General features: G+C 40.9%; 1 long non-coding RNA gene across 11 annotated transcripts in view; it reads left to right on the top strand.

The window, feature by feature from the left end:
• The window catches only part of LOC149123713 (uncharacterized), a 593,545-nt gene that overhangs the window by 106,342 nt on the left and 473,603 nt on the right, over nucleotides 1–13,600 (top strand). For 8 of the 11 annotated variants that reach the window (XR_016214009.1, XR_016214013.1, XR_016214007.1 and 5 more), the window contains exon 3: nucleotides 1,543–1,673. The exons of 2 other annotated variants lie outside the window; for them this stretch is intronic. This is a non-coding gene — a long non-coding RNA (uncharacterized LOC149123713). Of the gene's footprint in view, nucleotides 1–1,542; nucleotides 1,674–12,946; nucleotides 13,411–13,600 lie in introns of those variants that run through there. One more of the 11 variants, XR_016214010.1, reaches the window with a different exon arrangement.

Below are 13,600 nucleotides of genomic sequence, written 5' to 3'. Positions count from 1 at the left end.
ATGGAGTAACTGTTTTTAGATGTATTCTCAAGGGGAGGTCAGTTTGAGAGAACACCTCAAACTTCTCCTGGAGGAAAAAAATCAGGTAGACTTCAGTTCTGTAGCCTTTGCCCCTCCCAAACTTAAAGACTTTGCAATGTGATGCAGTTTTGCCCAAGGATCACCTATATGAAGCAAAACAAACTCATTAAAAATAAAGCTGAAAAAATAACAACAATAACAACAAAGCAGCAGCCAAAATCTAACTCTGCATTCCAGTCCACACTTACCAGGCTGTTATTTAGTCACTAGTACATTTATTTTTTTAGCCATCACAACTTTGAGTGCTAACATATCCTAGGCACGGTGTAAATGAGCCAGTACTTCTTGTTCCTGGTCTCAGAGTATGGCACAGGGAAAAGCTCACAGAGTTCAAACAATAATTGACATTCAGACACCATCCCACTCTGATGGTGGGATGAGGTCAGTTCTAGGAATCATGTGAAATATGCAGCATATCACACTCATGCTTTATAGCTGAAAATATCCCTTCTGAGAGGTACCTCGTAATCTGCTTTATTTATTTTTATTTTTTAATAGATTTTTTTTTTTTTGGACAGGCAAGGCTAGACAGAGACAGAGAGGAGAAAGGTCTTCCTTCTGTTGGGTCACCCCTTAAATGGCTGCTATGGCCAGCACGCAAGGCCGATCCGGAGCCAGGAGCCAGGTACTTCCTCCTGGTCTCCCATGTGGGTGCAGGGCCATCTCCCACTGCCTTCCTGGGACACAGCAGAGAGCTGGACTGGAAGAGGAGCAACCAGGACAGAATCCGGCGCCCCAACCGGGACTAGTACCTGGGGTGCCAGCGCCGCAGGTGGAGGATTAGCCTAGTGAGCTGTGGCGCTGGCCCATAATCTGCTTTAATAAGCAGATAAGCTACTTGTAACTAGTTCATCACGATGCAGTGAAAACTTAACAGGAATGAACATCCTGGGTCCCACCCGACAAGCCGTCTTCACTTTTCTGAGTATTGCTTTTGTACCTTTCAACCAAAAGTGCAAGATTGAAACCTGACAGGCTGTTTGCAGCAGGAGAACTTGGTCTGTGTCTTTGGGTCCCTGCCATGGCAGAGGAGGAGGCAAGTGTGTGAAGCTGGGTTTGCCCAATAAATTGCAAGTAGATGGCCCGAGGAGTGTTGTCCAATGATGCTCTGAATTACAAACCTGATGCAAAGAATACACTGCTCTGCTGACGAGGATGCCTCTGCGACTTCAGTTTCCCCAGCATCAGAATTGGCCCGGGGAGAAGTGCCTCTCTGAATCATCAATAACTCGGGGAAGCCTTGCTCGCACCATCTGCCTACTGGGTAGATCTGGTCACACGTCCGGCCCTGAATTTTTCAGTACCCAGAAATTCAAAGGCAAATTAAATCTGTGCAGTGTTTCAGAACTGAAAAAGGTGAAATAAGCTAAGGGAGCCATTAAAGCTGGCAGGGCAATGGATGTCAGCTGTTCGCTTCCATCTAAAAAAACATCTTTTTTCCTCTTCCCCCCTGTGTTAGAGTCCTGGGAAAAGTGTCCTTGTGCTCTGCATTGCTTTCAGGGGTCCCATGGGGACAGTGAGCTTGACATGCCTTGTACTACACCGGACTGATGAGATGCAGCCTTGTAGAGTTGTTCAGATCCTGGACTACCGTAAGTGCCTCTGATAGTTGGATGTTGGTTGGATGGAAGGCTCTTTACTATGTATTTCTTGGACTCAAGTGACCACCAAGGGCAGCTTTACACGTGAAAAGTAGTCATGGTGTATGTGGAGAAGATAAATAGTTGCCTTTGTCTTTGAAGAGCAGAGAGAGGCTAATTATTAGTACTATATATGTGGACTTCACTCAGTTAAGCTTGTTGAAGAAAGAACTATCCATGCTGCCAAGCCCAGGGCCAATCCCCAGTTGGCTAAGCCCTAATATAGAGGTTTTTGCTAGCTGCAGATGTTCCATCTGGCCTTTGGAGCAATTTCAGCAGATCTCTTATCAGTTATGATTAATAGGATATGGCAAGATGGAGTTATGTGAGGCAGAGCTCTGGCTGAAGATAGGAGCCATACCCCAAGGCCATACCACTGACTACACAACTCTGAAGACACAGGAAACAGCAGGGACTCAGACATCTGCTCAGTATGGTCCTCAGTGGGGCAATCAGGAACAATATATCATTTTAAAGACCTTTGAGCCATCAGTGCTACTTTGTACCATCTTGCTACAAAATTCTCATAGTGGGGCCAGTGTTGGTAGTGAGTTGAACTGCCACCTGCGATTCCAGCATCCCATATGTGAGTCAACTTGTGTCCTGGCTGCTCCACTTCTGATCCACCTATCTTCTAATGGTCAGGGAAAGTAGTAGAAGATGGCCCAAGTGGTTGGGCCACTGTACCCACATCAGAGACCTGGAGGAAGCACCTGGCCCAGCCCTAGCTATTGAAGCCATTTGGGAAGTGAACCAGCAGACGGGAGATTCCTTCTCATTCTCTTTCTTCTCTTTGCTCTTTTATGTAACTCTGCCTTTCAAATAAAATAAATCTTAAAAACCCCAATCAATAGCTGCTGGATAAGTGAGCTCTACAACAGGAAGGAATGAAATGTTCTGTTGGAGGAAAGTGATGGTTAGTATTGGATAGAATCAGCATCGTTGGGCCCATGTCCATTGTTCCCTTTGTTGCCACTCCCATAGTTACTCACCATAGCAATTCAAGAAATGTTCCTTTGGGGATGTCCAAAGCCCCACACTGGAGTGGTGAACAGGACCTTCTTCCAGACAAAAAGAGCGATAGACTATCTCTACCAAGACCACAGTCTGGATGCAGTTCTGGTCCTGGAGATATATTTGTAACACATTATTGATTGGGAAGTCCAAGGCAGTCCTGCTACCAATATAGGCTCTCTTCTCTTACTTTTTTCCTGCCTAACTGGTTTCCCTGATCTTTCTCCTTACAACTTAACTGGAATTTTGACCTCAGAGTTTGCATGGACTCTTAGTACTTTTATACTGATTTATGTTGGTTTGCTTATTTTCATTGTTGTTCTTGAAAATTTACCCAGATAATTATTTTCAAATAATAAATGTTAAAATGAACACTTCTGACCAACAGGAATATATATATATATATACACATATATATACTATTAAATATTAATATATATCATACATGACTCTCATTACTTTTGGCAAGTTAAGCATTACAGAGTTGAGGCTTTGTAGATCCACCTAAACTTTGAGCTGCTGCTTGCGTTGAAACTGACCTGGAAGGCAGAGAGGAGCAAGAGGGTAGCCCAGTGTCTTCAGAGAGGAGGCATAAGGCTTTATTGAGCAAATCTGCAGGTTCTTGATTCTGTTCTCAGAGAATTTCTCCCTTACTTATTGTCTATTCTTTAATGACCATGATTTGAGGGGCCAGAGAGAAAGATCTTACCTCTTCAAGACAAAAGAATGCTCACACACACACAAACACATTTCATTTTCAAATAAGATGATAGAAAACATGTACTTGGAAGGTCAGTGTCCAGTCTCAAAAAGTTACCTAACATTTTTTGAGAACTTAAAATGTACAAGTATTTGTTCTAGGGGTTAAGCATGTAATCTCTTCTTTAATCTTTTGATTGAACAAACTAGAGAATATGAATGTTTTTTTCCCAAAGGCTAAGATTCCATTTAGAGATTATGCCAATAGAGACTGTATCATTACCCAGAACTATCAGATTGTCCCCAAAGTGATGTGAATTTATTGGCTGAGTGAAGGTCAACTGCCTTTCTTTCCCTTTTACCTTGAATCCCACTGTGTTTATCTTTTAGGGATGTGATAATAAATAGCCACAGACTTTTTTACTTAAAACTGTAAAAATTTATCCTAGCAGGATTTTACAAGATGAAAATTCCAAAACCAGGGTGATGGTATGGCTTTGTGCCTTTAAAGACACTAGGAAAGAATCCTCACTTGCCTTTTCAAGCTTTTGGGGACTCCCAAGTATCCCTTGGCTTGTGGCAGCACAATTCCAGTCTTTTTTCTCTGTCTTTACACACTTTATTCTGTTTCCTCTCTTTGTATGAAGACATAAGCCATTGGAATCAGCACCCACCCCCAACGCACGACAACTTTTATGTTGAAATCCTTAACTGATTAGACATGCAAAGATCCCATATCTAAAAGTGGCCACTTTCTGAGATTCCAAGCAGACATTGATTTGGGGGAACTCTGTTCAACACTCCTTTGAACATTAGATTCTTTTGAGTTCAGGATTGCTTTGTCTAGACCCCTATTTTAACAACCACATGCACCTGGCAAGGACATTTTGTGGATATGCTTAGGGGTTTATCCTAGGATGGCAACCCAGGAATCCATGCAGAATGCTGGAATGAAGATGAGACACAGGGAGGGCAGATTGGAGGGAAAATACTGAGCACAAATTTCAATGAATTTGTAGTTTGGATAAAGGTTTTATTGAGAACATATTTTCCTGAGGAACTTTCACAGAAGGAGAAAGAAGAGAAAATCAACTGGCCAGTGAAGAACTCCACCTGCCAGTTTGCTAACATGAGTTCTGAATTGCACTGGGGCCTGCATAAATTTTTTTGAAATTGTATTCAGAAGTACAGATTGTAAATCTCACTTGCAACAATAAAAACAATTTTCTAATTGCATAGAAAGCAAACTGCTACCAGCAAAGCATTTTACAATTGTCAACTCCAATGCCCCCTCATCTTGCAGAATGTGAAAACTGTCTCTCAGTTACATTTCAGCCCCAAAATGTCAATTTTGAAGAATCCATCTGGCCCTTTCCGTGAATATTTTTTGGAGCATTTTAGGAAAAGAGCTACTGAATGACTAAGACAGGGTAGGGCTGAGCATGAGACTAAAGCCATTTCCCACTGAGATCTCAGTGACCGTACGCCAGCCTTTCATGTCTCATTACCCCAGCCTCTGAGCCAATTTACCTCCCAGGGATCCTGTGAGTATTACAAACACACATTTAGATGAGAGCGTGCAACCTTAGTGCCAAAAGCATGTAGTGAGCTCTGTGTGTAATTGTGTGCCTCAAAGTGCTATGTGCACAGTGGTGGGAGGTGTTAACTTCTTTCTAAATAGGCAAGGCTTCATCAATCCCTAGGAAGTAGGACCTGTGTTATCAAAATAATCCCAATGTCCTCATGTCCCAAATACAATAAGAAGAACATTCAAAGATAGTACTTAAACAGTGCTATTCTGGAAAAGGTACAACTAAATTTGCAAGTGTTATATGTTTCCCAATTTTAAAACATTGAGCGTGATGTATAGAGTTAAATGACTTGCCCAAGGTGAATGATATAGGATATTAAGCAACAAGAGAGATTTATATTAACATATTCATTTAACCAGCATCCTTCTATTTCTACCTTCATGATAAATCCAGAATTTAACCACCTCTCACCATCGCCACTTCTGCTCTATTCCAAGACATTATTTCCCCTACTTACAGCTCCTAAGTTTCCATTTTTTTTCCACTCTTGCCTATCATCCAGCTTCTAATCTGAGTGGCAATCCAAGTTAAACTGTCGTTAGGTCACAGGAATCTGTGGTCAGTTTGTAGTATTTTCATCTCACCTAGATTGCTTTGGGAGGCAAAGTCTACAACCATTTTTTCCACTTTCGTATCTCTTAGTTCCTAACCTGATGCCTACAGTGTTGTGAGATGTTCACCACTGTTAGCTAACTGAATAACCCACTCCTTGTATCTAATTGGAAATAATAATGCTTGCTTTGCTTTTCTTAGGGGTTATAAGAGATCCTAAATGTGAAAGTGCTATGAAAAATATTAAGCACTAGATCCTAATGTGAGATGTGTTATTATCTTTATCCTGTGGTCTAAGGCAAGCCTAGATTAGAGCTTGCTTTCTTTGTATTTAAGAGAGTACAGTGATATTCCCTTGGATAACTTTTGAACATACTTTGTAGTATGAGCTAATTTAAATTATTAGTACTGTTGATTTGTAAAGGTTTGAAAAGTTACATAGTCCAACAACTAACTTGATACTGAAATTTGCTTTACCACATTCAAGACATCCAGCCTGTGCTTAAATGGCCCAAGTGTCTGGGAGCCCCTCCAACTATCCTTTAATGCAATTCCTTTTAGTCGGGTACATTTTATTTTTAAGAAGGGATTTTTTTTAAAGATTTATTTATTTTTTTTGAAAGTCAGAGTTACACAGAGAGAGAAGGGGAGGCAGAGAGAGATCTTCGATCTGGTTCACTCTCCAGTTGGCCACTATGCCAATCCGAAGCCAGGAGCCAGGAGCTTCTCCCAGGTCTCCTACACAGGTACAGGGGCCCAAGGACTTGGGCCATCTTCTACTGCTTTCCCAAGCCGTAGCAGAGAGCTGGATTGGAAGAGGGGCAGCTGGGACTAGAACTGGTCCCTATATGGGATGCCGGCACCACAGGTGGAGGATTAACCCACTGCGCCACAGTGCCGGCCCCAACTGTTGGGTACATTTTAGTTGTTAAAATGTTGTCATCCATGGCAAGCTGATGCCTGATATCCCATAATATCTAAGTAGTGGTTTTGCTCTTTCTCTGGAATCCATATCAAACTGTATACTGTTCTTTGGAGGTTCCGTTCTTCATCATCATTCATTCATCTTGCTTGCCTGGGTCAGTGGAAATCTGGGGACCGCTGCTGTCTGAATACGTTCAATCATTCAGACAAACATGGCTATGATCATGTAAGCTACTGCTCAAGAAGAACCTGTGCCAGCTGCTTCCCACTGGGGTTCCCACTAGCTTGTCGGTGCCTTCTGCTCCCTTCCTGCTTCCATGGCAAAGACATGCAGTTGTCAAGCATTTTCCCCAGGTCTCCGTTTTGTCTCTTCTCAAGTGCTCCCAGTTGGAACCACTCAGGTGCCTATGTCTTTGCTCTGATGTCCTCCCAACCCTCCTCTCATTGTCTGCAGGAGAAGAAATTATTCTTGGCTTTGCTGTTAACTGGATGTGTACAAGTCATGTCTTAATTCTGAGACTTCTTACTCTTTTAGGTGTCTTTAAATAAAACAAACTTTTAAAATTCTTATGGAGTCCTAGTTGTAAAAATTAGCATTAAAATATTTATGTTCAGAGGTGGTTAAGAATTTAATTGGGGGGCCAGCGCCATGGCTCACTTGATTAATCCTCTGCCTGCAGCGCCGGCATCCCATTTGGGCATTGGGTACTAGTCCCGGTTGCTCCTCTTCCACTCTAGCTCTCTGCTGTGGCCCGGGAAGGCAGTAGAGGATGGCCCAAGTGCTTGGGCCCTGCACCCCATGGGAGACCAGGATAAGTACCTGGCTCCTGGCTTCGGCGTAGCTCCAGCCATGGCAGCCATTTTGGGGGGGTGAACCCACGGAAGGAAGATCTTTCTCTCTGTCTCTCTCTCTCGCTGTCTGTCAAATAAATAAAAAAAAAAATGAATTTAATTGAATAAATGTTAAGTACTCATGAGAGGGCCACATACAGTACTAGATACCAAAGATTACAAAATAATCCTGAATCTTTTCTCACTCCAATTAATCTTCATAGAGAAATAGATAATAGATTTGTAAAACAAATCATTGCATTTTGGAAGTGAATTTAACTTGGATGAACAAAAGAGAAAAGTAGTAGGTAACTGTTGATTATATGTATTGGAAGCTTACATTTTATACAGCTTCTTTATGGCTAAGCTTATTATTTAAGGACACAGTGTTTAGAATTTTATCACTTGGTTCTGAAACATAGTTGCTTTCTACCAGACAGGTGAAAAGAGGTGTTATTTAACCTCTGTATCTCACAGTTTCTTCATTTGAAGGTGGATGTGTTAATAAAATTATCCTGTAGTTTTAATGTGAGGAAAAATAAGCTAATACATAGAGTGTCCTGGGTAAGGAACTCTCTGTGCCTACGTTTTCATTAAATGCTAGCTCTTTTTTAAAAAAAAAAAAAGATTTTATTTATTTATTTTAGAGGTAGAGTTAGACCGTGAGAGGGAGAGACAGAGAGAAAGGTGTTCCTTCCATGGGTTCACTCCCCAGATGGCTGCAATGGCTGGAGCTACGCCAATCTGAAGCCAGGAGCTTCTTCCAGGTCTCTCATGTGGGTGCAGGGGCCCAAGGACTTAGCCCACCTTCTACTGCCTTCCCAGGCCACAGCAGAGAGCTAGACAGGAAGAAGATAAACCAGGACTAGAACCTACACCCATATGGGATGCCGACACTGCAGGTGGAGGATTAACCTAATGCATCACGGAGCTGTCCCTTAAATGGTAGCTCTTACTATGGTGCCCTTGATTGTTTCACATCTAACAGAATCTGTTCTATGCCCATGGGGTATTTGGTTTCCTCTTCTACTTGCATTTCTACTGTTTCATGCTTTCCTTACTATTCCAGTGCACTAACGTTCCAAAGATTTTCAGAATAAGAGAAAGATTAGCATTTGACTTACGATTTTTGTGATGCATGTTGTGATCTTGGGGTGGAGATAAAATCTCTGGATATGATGGTAGTTTAGAGTTGCTTAGGAAAAAAATAAATTCCCAATAAAAGATACAATATTCCTGGCCGGCGCCGCAGCTCAATAGGCTAATTCTCCGTCTTGCGGCGCCGGCACACCGGGTTCTAGTCCCAGTCGGGGCGCCGGATTCTGTCCCGGTTGCCCCTTTTCCAGGCCAGCTCTCTGCTGTGGCCAGGGAGTGCAGTGGAGGATGGCCCAAGTGCTTGGGCCCTGCACCCCATGGGAGACCAGGAGAAGCACCTGGCTCCTGCCTTTGGATCAGCGCGGGGCGCCGGCCGCAGTGTGCCAGCTGCGGCGGCCATTGGAGGGTGAACCAACGGCAAAAGGAAGACCTTTCTCTCTGTCTCTCTCTCACTGTCCACTCTGCCTGTCAAAAAGAAAAAAAAATACAATATTCCTTTTATGCATGTCTTTATATTTAGTAAAAAATAGCAGGAATTTATATTTCGGGCAAGGGGGTTTGTCAACTATTAGGTCATGGCTCTTGAGTGGTGGCTTTAGTTTATCTCTAATGATTTAAGATTATAATACTAAATAATACAGAAGAAGAATATCTCAATGCTAGATGCACATTATGCATAGCCCTGATTATGCTATCATAAGGGAAAATGTAACTATAAAACTGTGACTTAGACATACCTAATGTTCTGGTTGGTGGCATTTACACTAGAAATGAAATAATCTATTGGACTGATCTTATTAATCTGAAGATTATATTGCCTCCAACCAGCTCCCAACCTCTCTTTTATCCTACGTGAGGAGATAATGTGACTTATTCATTCGGTCTCCTTCCATTACATCTTCATAGTTGCATTAGGTTCAATCAGAACTCCACACTTCCGCTTCTGTAGAGTGGGAGGAACTTCTTTCATGTTTCTCTTGGTCAATGCTAAGAACTCATTTACTCCTTTTTCTTTAACCTTGCGAGCAGAGAAAATGTCTGGTCTAGAGAAAAGAACAAGTGCCCAGACTCCTTTTTGCTTTCCTTCCCTCAGAATATGATAACATTAGACAGTCCATCCTTCAGCTTCCATGTTCTGTGATTTAACAGATAAAAACCTGTTCAAGGTTGTTAACGTTTCACAGTGGCTTCTGGATCCAGAGTCAAAGCATCCCTAGTAGTCATACAGAGTTCCGTCATCATCTAGTGGTCATATATAGTAGTAGCTGAAGCTAGTTGAAATGAAATGGAGGGAAATGGAACATCACACTTGAATAGAACATACTGGATTTGAATTCTAAGCTTACCCGTACTAGCTGTGTGATTTTGGATAATAAACTTACATTTTAGAGTACTAATGTAATAATTTCTAATGGAGAATATGATTCCTCAGAAGGTCACTTAAATGACCAACCTCAGAAACTATAGATTATAAAAATTACTTAATGACAATGAACCATACCATAGGCAAGATTTAAGTTTCGGCACCCAAGAGAACTCCTAGTGAGTGAGCTGAAATTATTCTTACCTTAGGCTATGTAGATTTATTCCCTTGAACTCTGCTTCCTGGAATTGTATGATCACTGATTTACTCACAAAATATTCCCTAGTATGTTTATATGAGACATAATCAGACATAATGATAAAACCTAGGATGCAATAGTAAGTATTGTACATATTATCTTGTACTTAGGAATGTCCAGGTCTCAAAGGACCAGTACTCTCAAACTATGCAAAAACATTCCTAGGGAGTGGGTTAATTTCAATACTTACTGAATGGATATTCAAAGTTTAGTAGATGGGATTTCTTTTTTTTTTTTAAACTAAGAACTTTATTTATTTATTTATTTATTTTTGACAGGCAGAGTGGACAGTGAGAAAGACAGAGAGAAAGGTCTTCCTTTGCCGTTGGTTCACCCTCCAATGGCCGCCGCGGCTGGCACGCTGTGGCCAGCGCACCGCGCTGATCCAATGGCAGGAGCCAGGTGCTTCTCCTGGTCTCCCATGGGGTGCAGGGCCCAAGCACTTGGGCCATCCTCCACTGCACTCCCTGGCCACAGCAGAGAGCTGGCCTGGAAAAGGGGCAACCGGGACAGACTCCGGTGCCCCGACCGGGACTAGAACCTGGTGTGCTGGCGCCGCAAGACGGAGAATTAGCCTAGTGAGCTGTGGCGCTGGCTTGTAGATTGGATTTCAATTGACCTCTTATAAATATACCCACTAGAGTCTTTTTTCCTTTTTTTTAAAAGATTTATTTTATTTAATTGAAAACAGAGTTACAGAGAGAGGTAGAGCCAGAAAGAGAGGTCTTCCATCTGCTGATTCACTCCCCAGATGGCTGCAACGGCTGAAGCCAGGAGCGTATTCCAGGTCTCCCATGTGGGTGCAGGGGCCCAAGGACCTGGGTCATCTTCTACTGCTTTCTCAGGCCATAGCCGAGAGCTGTATTGGAAGAGGTGCAGCTGGGACTAGAACTGGTGCCCATATGGGATGCTGGCACTGCAGGCCAGGGCTTTAACCCACTACACCACCGCGCTGGCCCCTAGAGTCTTTCACATACGTGTTCATACATATATGATGAATATAAGATCAATGAATGAATGAAAACCCAAAGACTATAGTACAGTGTAGGGACAAAGACCCTACATATAGATGATATGACCTTGAGGACAAAGATAAGTGCTGCATTTTAGCAAGTTTATCTTTCTGTAATTATTGTGTGTATACACACACACACACGCACACACTATGCGTATCTTTCACAGATTATAAAATTGTAGCTGAGCTACTTAAATATTTAATTTTCATATAGGAAACTTGAAAATAGAGAAGAAAATCTCATGTCTATGATAGGTTTTCTCATGATTCATGGGAACTCTATTTTGATTACAAATGAAGATTATATTTGGAACCAAAGACTCAGAAATATTTATTCCTATTGTTAATTATTACAGTGATTTCAGTTTACTTTTTACTCGTAAGATTACCTCTATGCTAAGTAAAGAGTTCAGCAAATAGTAAGAAGAAAAAAAACCACTGTTCAACAGTAGAGACAAGGGCTATAATCATTGAATCTCAAAGTGTCAATTTCACTGTTATATATTATATTTTTGGTACTCTGTTACCACATATCAGGGAAAACATTGTATTTGTCTTTTTCAGACTGGCTTATTTCACTAAGTAAGTATAATGGCTTCCAGTTGCATCAGTTTTGTTGCAAATAGAGGATTTCACTCTCTTTTATGGCTGATTAGTGTTCCAGACACACGCACGCACACACACACACACACACATCACATCACATAGTATGTATCACATTAGTGTATGAACACACACATGTGTATATACAACATTTTCTTTATCTAGTCATAAGTTGATGAACAGTTGGATTGATTCTGATCTTAACTATTGTGAATTGAGCTGCAATAAACATGGGGGGCAAAGATAACTCTTTAGTATGCTGATTTCATTTTGTTTGGGTAAATTCCCAGGAGTGGGGTGGTCTGGCCTTATGGTATATCTATTTTCAGCTTTCTGAGGAATCTCCATACAGTTATCTATAATGGCTGTACTAATTTACAATCTTGCTAACAGTAGACTAGTGTACCTTTTTTCTACATCCTTGGCAGCATTTATTGTTTGTTGATTTCTGTATGAGAGCAATTCTTAACTGGGGGAAGGTGAAACTTCATTGTGATTTTGATTTACATTTTCCTAATGGCTAGTGATCCTGAGCATTTTTCATGTGTTTGTAGGCCATTTGAATTTCCTCTTGAAAAATGCCTGTTCAAGTCCTTTAGCCATTTCTTAACTGGATTGGTTATTGTTGAGTTTATTGAAATGTTTATGGATACTGGATATTAATCCTTTATCAACTGCATGGTTTATAAATATTTTCTCCCATTTAGTTGGTTGCTTTTTTGCTGAGTGTTTCTTTTACAGTGCAGAAGCTTATCAATTTGATGTAATCCTATTATGGCTTTGATGTCCTATATTTCTGGTGTCTTTTCCAAGAAGTCTTGGCTTATTATAATATCTTGAAGAGTTTCCCCAATGTTGTCCTCTAGTAATTTGATGGTATCAGTCACAGACTTAGATCCTTGATCCATTTTGAGTTGATTTTTTATAAGGAATAAGGTAGAGGTCTTGTTTCATACTTCGGGATGTGGAAATCCAATTTTCCCAACAGTAATTGTTGAAGAGACTGTCCTTGCTCCAAGAATTGCTTTTAGCTCCTATGTCAAAGGTTAGTTTATTGCAGATTCATGAATAGATTTCTGCAATTTTTATCCTGTTCCATTAGTCTACATGTCCTTTTTTGTGCCAGTATAAGGCTGTTTTGATTATAGCTGCCCTGTAGTATGTCTTAAAATCTTGTATTGTGCTGCCTCCAGATTTGTAAGTGTTGTTTAAAATTGCTTTAGCTATTCAGAGCCTGTTGTGTTTCCATATGAATTTTAGCATCATTTTTTTTTCTAGGTCTCAGAAGAATGTCATTGGTATTTTGACTGGGATCACACTGAATCTGTAAATTGCTTTTGATAATGTGGACTTTTTAATGATATTAATTCTTCTAATCCATGAACCTGAAAGATTTCTCCATTTTTTTGTGTCTTCTTCTTTTTTAATGTTTTGTAATTTTCATTGTAGAGATCTTTAATGTCCTTGGTTAAATGTATTCCAAGTCATTTAAATGTTTTTGTAGCTATTATGAATGGGAGTGATCTTACAAGTTTGTTCTCAGCCATGGCATTGTCTGTGTATACAAAAGCTATCCAATACAATCCCATCAAGATTGCATGTACCAATACCATCTCACTAGCCCAAGTGATCAATTTCATTTCACAATTGATCACACTGATAGGTCTAAGAGTCAAAGGGATCACACAAACAAGACTAGTGTCTGTGAATAATAACTGATAGAATAAAAAAAGGGAGAGAACAATCCAGCATGGGAAGTGGGATACAAAGCAGACTCGTAGAATTGGCAGATGTCCTAAACAGCACTCTGGCCTCAGAATCAACCCTTAAGGCATTCGGATCTGGCTGAAGAGCCCATGAGAGTATTTTAGGCATGGAAAGCCAAGACACTTTGGAAAGAAAAAAAAAAAAAACTAAATGAAAGATCTCTGC

Source organism: Oryctolagus cuniculus, chromosome 10 (genome assembly GCF_051225735.1).
Source record: "Oryctolagus cuniculus isolate XC-2025 breed Fujian yellow rabbit chromosome 10, ASM5122573v1, whole genome shotgun sequence".
In the NCBI taxonomy this organism is placed as follows: Eukaryota; Metazoa; Chordata; class Mammalia; order Lagomorpha; family Leporidae; genus Oryctolagus; species Oryctolagus cuniculus.
This window is presented reverse-complemented; position numbering and strand designations above follow the sequence as displayed.